Consider the following 6,590-nt stretch of genomic DNA (forward strand, 5'->3'; position numbering starts at 1 on the left):
AACTGACAGAAACTACTTTTAATGGAAAAGTGAGATTTACGTTCAGGATAAGGATATACTGTAGTTGAGACATTCATCGTGAGAATATTTTACAGACACAACAGCTATGCCACTTTAGTCTGGTCTGTCGATAGGACATTCTCACACAAGCTTTGTGGCTTGTCGACATGCAGTTTGACAAATTCTAGTCTAGCCTTTGTAAGGTTTGAACATAGACCAACTGCCGGCTTGAATTGTACAGACGGGAGCAAAGGGGCACGTTAAAGGAAGGAAATAAATGTGAGCTCATTTCCTCAGTGCTCGCTCAGTTCCACCACATCTAATTGCATCGAAAATACACTTTGTACCGGTTTTGCAGGTTCTGCCGAGGTAGCTCATATTTCACATCTGTTTGTGCTGGTTTTTGTGAGTACAGTGCCTTGCAAACAGGCCCGGATCTAGGTTTACCCACCAGAGTGGGCACTAAGAAATCTTGAGGGGGCGCCCCCAATGCAGGCTTTTTTTTACCCTCTGCATTTCTCTGGGCTTGGGACCAGCGCAAGTGGGACACTGGCTTGTGTCCCGTTGAGGCTGCATTAATTTTTGGGGGGGTTTATTTATTTATTTTTTCTTCATTCATCTATCTACTTATTCTCGCAGTCGGTGTGATGTCACGATGACGTCATCTCGCATGGCAACGTGTCGCCATTTTGAGATGGAGGCCATACAGGTAACGTTGTCTGACATTCATATTTCAGCAATGTTTTGCCTCTTTTTTTCATAAAAACGTCTTAAACATAACTTATTATTATCACGAGTCACTGCCGACAGACGCAAGGAGGCCATACAACTTAAAATTTGCATGTATTGGCCTGCAAATCTGCCCATACAAAGTCGCAGCTGATAGCTGGATAAACAATCCAAAGGAATTGCCTGCAGTGGAGTTCGGAAACATCTACAACTACCTCATAAAGTCACCCAGTAAGTTGACCTTTATGAATTACGTGGAATATTTACTGTGTGGAACTAAGAAAACTGGTCGTATATACGAAGTCATTATTTCTGCCGTAACCGGTAATTCGCCTCCAAGCGTTATTTAGCCGTGAACGTGTCACAGCAAAATAACCAATTCCCACCAGGCCAATAATATACTAATTGACCGGTCAGAGCAGTTCACGGCAAAAGACCAATAACGCTTTGCGAGTTGTCGGTTACGGTAATATTAACCACTGCCTACTCTATCGAATCCTAGCAGCTAATTGGGGCAAAAAAAAAATCGATTAAAGTTTACTCACCAGTAATAAAATGTCGACTGCAAATGTAAATGTGCCTGGATTTAGGTTCCCACTGGCGAGAATGGTCCACGGAACCATCTTCTTTTACTGTTCCTCGATTGATTGCTTTCAGCCATTTGCTAGTCCTTTTCTTCTCACGAGGAAGAATGAAGAACTTCAAATGCGGCTCCGAACTCTTCCTTGTGTTACAACCCGCAACACGGCAACTTTTAGTCATTCCGACGGAAAAAAAGACCGCAAATAAGACAAAAGTTCAACGCGTTTGTACTACAATGCACGACAGAGCAACTGCTTGTGACTCGTGTTTTGCCCCATTTCAATATGGCGATGCTTTGTTGTGGCTGGTGACGTCAAAAATGCCCGGATGTCCGACTGCGAGAATGTGTCTGGAGGAGAGAGCGGAAGCGCGCGGATAACGAACAAGTTTGGAAAAACAGCTTGTTTTGGTCATAGCTTGTTCGGCGTGGTTACGGCCAACAGTAACCGTTAATCCTGCAATAAAAAAGTAGGTGACACCAGCTCTCCGTGCGTTCTCTATATCCAGTGCGACGCTACAATAGATATTCCTGACTGTGCCGTCACGATAGTCGTGGCTATGAACACCTTTCTCGTATCAACGACTCTGCAGACGTGGCTCTGTCTAAGCAGGTTTATTAACACTCAAAAGGGTGAAACTAAAGAAAACAGACAAAACAACACAATCAAAATATGCACAGTATATTAAATCGCATATGTACTGCCCTATCTGTAGCAAACTGCATATGAAAATATGAATAAACAATTGGCAGAGCGCCCAAAACGCCGACCCTCTAACTCGTGGGTAATTAGCATATCACAAGTTTCATGCTAAGTGAATCTGTCTCACTTTTTTTGCACTGAAGTACACACAGTTCACATATTTTCGTTTTTAAACACATTTAAACAATACATACCGGCGATGCAAACTCAAATTCAAGGCAAAATGGTCAGAGATGGCGCGAACTGACTGCGCCCATCGTCGTGTGAGTCCCTACTGAACAAAGTCACTTCCGTGTTGCAGTTTCTTTCAAATGAGGTGCGCATGAGATGCAGTAAATTAAGGCATCCACTAGATGATGCTAAAAGGACGTAATAAAAGCAATACAACTCAAGGTATTCAATCACAAAACCCATCAATATTTTATGCATAACAGAACACCGACATTTTGATTGGGTGGGCACGACTCACGTCTGGGTGGGCCGTGCCCACCCCGGCCCACCCATACATCCGGCCCCGCTTGCAAAAGTATTCGGCCCCCTTGAATCTTGCAACCTTTCGCCACATTTCAGGCTTCAAACATAAAGATATGAAATGTAATTTTTTTGTCAAGAATCAACAACAAGTGGGACACAATCGTGAAGTGGAACAACATTTATTGGATACTTTCAACTTTTTTAACAAATAAAAAACTGAAAAGTGGGGCGTGCATTATTATTCGGCCCCTTTACTTTCAGTGCAGCTAACTCACTCCAGAAGTTCAGTGAGGATCTCTGAATGATCCAATGTTGTCCTAAATGACCAATGATGATAAATACAATCCACCTGTGTGTAATCAAGTCTCCTTATAAATGCACCTGCTCTGTGATAGTCTCACAGTTCTGTTTAAAGTGCAGAGAGCATTATGAAAACCAAGGAACACACCAGGCAGGTCCGAGATACTGTTGTGGAGAAGTTTAAAGCCGGATTTGGATACAAAAAGATTTCCCAAGCTTTAAACATCTCAAGGAGCACTGTGCAAGCCATCATATTGAAATGGAAGGAGCATCAGACCACTGCAAATCTACCAAGACCCGGCCATCCTTCCAAACTTTCTTCTCAAACAAGGAGAAAACTAATCAGAGATGCAGCCAAGAGGCCCAGGATCACTCTGGATGAACTGCAGAGATCTACAGCTGAGGTGGGAGAGTCTGTCCATAGGACAACAATCAGTCGTACGCTGCACAAATCTGGCCTTTATGGAAGAGTGGCAAGAAGAAAGCCATTTCTCAAAGATATCCATAAAAAGTCTCGTTTAAAGTTTGCCACAAGCCACCTGGGAGACACACCAAACATGTGGAAGAAGGTGCTCTGGTCAGATGAAACCAAAATTGAACTTTTTGGCCACAATGCAAAACGATATGTTTGGCGTAAAAGCAACACAGCTCATCACCCTGAACACACCATCCCCACTGTCAAACATGGTGGTGGCAGCACCATGGTTTGGGCCTGCTTTTCTACAGCAGGGACAGGGAAGATGGTTAAAATTGACGGGAAGATGTTTGCAGCCAAATACAGGAACATTCTGGAAGAAAACCTGTTGGTATCTGCACAAGACCTGAGACTGGGACTGAGATTTATCTTCCAACAGGACAATGATCCAAAACATAAAGCCAAATCTACAATGGAATGCTTCAAAAATAAACATATCCAGGTGTTAGAATGGCCAAGTCAAAGTCCAGACCTGAATCCAATCGAGAATCTGTGGAAAGAGCTGAAGACTGCTGTTCACAAACACTCTCCATCCAACCTCACTGAGCTCGAGCTGTTTTGCAAGGAAGAATGGGCAAGAATGCCAGTTTCTCGATGTGCAAAACTGATAGAAACATACCCCAAGCGACTTGCAGCTGTAATTGGAGCAAAAGGTGGCGTTACAAAGTATTAACGCAAGGGGGCCGAATAATATTGCACGCCCCACTTTTCAGTTTTTTATTTGTTAAAAAAGTTTAAATTATCCAATAAATGTTGTTCCACTTCACGATTGTGTCCCACTTGTTGTTGATTCTTGACAAAAAAATTAAATTTCATATCTTTATGGTTGAAGCCTGAAATGTGGCGAAAGGTTGCAAGATTCGAGGGGGCCGAATACTTTTGCAAGGCACTGTAAATTAGACCCCGTATGACACTGTGTTTCCTTAATTTCTCTTTAAGTTTATGATCTTGATGGAAATGGCTAATGAGCTAACATCAGCATAGTGGTTTTTGCAGATAATATATGTACAAAGCAGACAGTGATTGGAAAATCTGTCTAGACAGCTACAATTTTATTTTCATTCCAAGTTTTGCAAAGGAACAAATTGTTTTGTATTACAGGTCGCACATACTGCTGTAGCTTACCTTGGTGAAACCAGAAATAAAAAAAATGATTTTCCATTGCTGATAAAATAGCAATTCTGTTTCTCTCAACCACATCAATTAAAGAGCTTTCTGATGCTTTGCTACTGCCCTCTAGTGATAGCTCTCTACTACTGCTTTTCTGCTCTTAGTTGACGTTCTATTAATCTCATGAATGAAGTTCCCTCAATTGAAGTGTGTAATAATGAAACCCCGTATGATGTGGAGAACATGTATCATCTCCTGGTGACCTCACAGGCAAAAAGTCGCTCTATGTGCTGCTTGTATAAGAGACTTTTTGTGGCATTGGGAGTCAATATATCACTTGTGTGAAGGGATGAGAATTTTTATGTACTAGCCTCCTCTTAAATTACAACAAGAGTTGATATAAACATATTTCTTAACAACTTGAGGTCTTATGAATATTATTTAACCTGATTTAGCTCATCAAACCTCAGCAAAATCAGTTTAGAATATTATAATCAATCAACTCATCTCAAGAGAAAAAAAACTAATCACAAAAAAAGCACATCCAATGCAAATTTACAATGCAGTTGAATTTTAAATAATATAAAGTATGCTATAATTGAAACACTAAAAATTTTACATTTAATTTTAACAATCAGTTTTTTTTTAATAATGTGCATAGCTTCATCTTAAAAAAATTGTATAAAATAAAATTAGCGACATCAAAATACAATTTGCAGATGTTTTTTTAAAAAGTTATTTTTCAATAATAAATTAGTAACATGAAGTAATCATTAAAGCTAAAGTTTATCTATGCAAAACGAAATGATATCGAAACATATTTTATATAGTAAAGTACTTTGTAGGCTTTTCCAGAGGGATAACACCATGTTACGGGGAAAAAAACAAAAGACTGTTCCTGGCTTGAAATCATTTTTATTTGTGTTGCTTGGGTCCAAACTAAATGAAAAGTTTGGTTTTGCTAAAATTAGAGACTATATTCAAAATTTCAGATTTTACGTCCTAGTTATGCAGAAAATATTTGTTAAACGTCATTTCTTCGTGTTTCAGGTCAAACTAAGTCTGTCAAACTAAGTCTATAAAACAAGGAGGAAAATATATATATAGCGGAAAACACAGACAAGGCTGAAAAAGCCGTTCTGCTCTTGCACCCCTCTTTTATATACAGTAAACTACTGTATTTTAAGCCAAAAGAATTGTTGTGTTTGATAGAACAATACTGTATGTCTTTATGCTGCAGTAGCAGTTTCATGGCGCAATAAGCCCCCGAACTATTTTTAATTTGTTTGTTTTACCCCGGAGACCCCCATTTACAGACACAGCACAACTGCTTTTGTTTCAAACCAGCCATAAAAAGAGGGTAAGTAATTAAATATTTATTATTTGAAATGTCTATCATTTTTAGCTTAGAATCATTAATTGATGTCGAATATTTAGTTAAAAAAAAAAAAAAAGACTTTAAAAAAATGATTCACTCGCATATTTTAAACTTTTAAACAAATTACTTCACAATGAAAAAAATAATGTCTGTAAATAGGTCACGAATATCTACCTCATAATAATCGCTTAATTGTATTTTTTTGTTACTGTCACATTTTCCCTGATATTTAAGATGATAAATAATCGATCCAAACAAAGAAAAATTGGGGGGGGTTTAAAAGGGTAAGTATTTTGGGAAAAAAAAAAAAAACTCGACCACTCCTTGATGTCTGCCATTTCTGCATTGTGACCCTTGTTATAATACCGTGTTTCACCCCAAAAAAATCCCCATATAGTCCGGCTGTGGCCATTAACAGCTTGGTCTCAGAGTGGAATTTGTGTGGAACCTGAGTGTTTTCCGCGATATACATAGAGACACACACATATAAATACATATACATATGTAAACAAAGCACACGGGCCCAGTTGAAGCCTGGGACGTGTGCTTTGGTCAGATGAGACCAAGATTGAGCTTTTTGCCAACAAACACTCTAAGTGGGTCTGGCGTGCCACGAAAGATGCGCATGGTGAAAAGCACCTCATACCCACTGTGAAGTATGGGGGTGGGTCAGTGATGCTGTGGAGAACCTTGTTAGGGTTCATGGCATCATGAATGCTTTGAAATACCAGGACATTTTAAATCAAAATCTGTTGCCCTCTGCCCGAAAGCTGAAGATGGGTCGTCACTGGGTCTTTCAGCAAGACAATGACCCTAAACATATTGCCAAATCTACACAGAA

This window comes from Corythoichthys intestinalis, chromosome 16, assembly GCF_030265065.1.
Source record: "Corythoichthys intestinalis isolate RoL2023-P3 chromosome 16, ASM3026506v1, whole genome shotgun sequence".
Taxonomy (NCBI): domain Eukaryota; kingdom Metazoa; phylum Chordata; class Actinopteri; order Syngnathiformes; family Syngnathidae; genus Corythoichthys; species Corythoichthys intestinalis.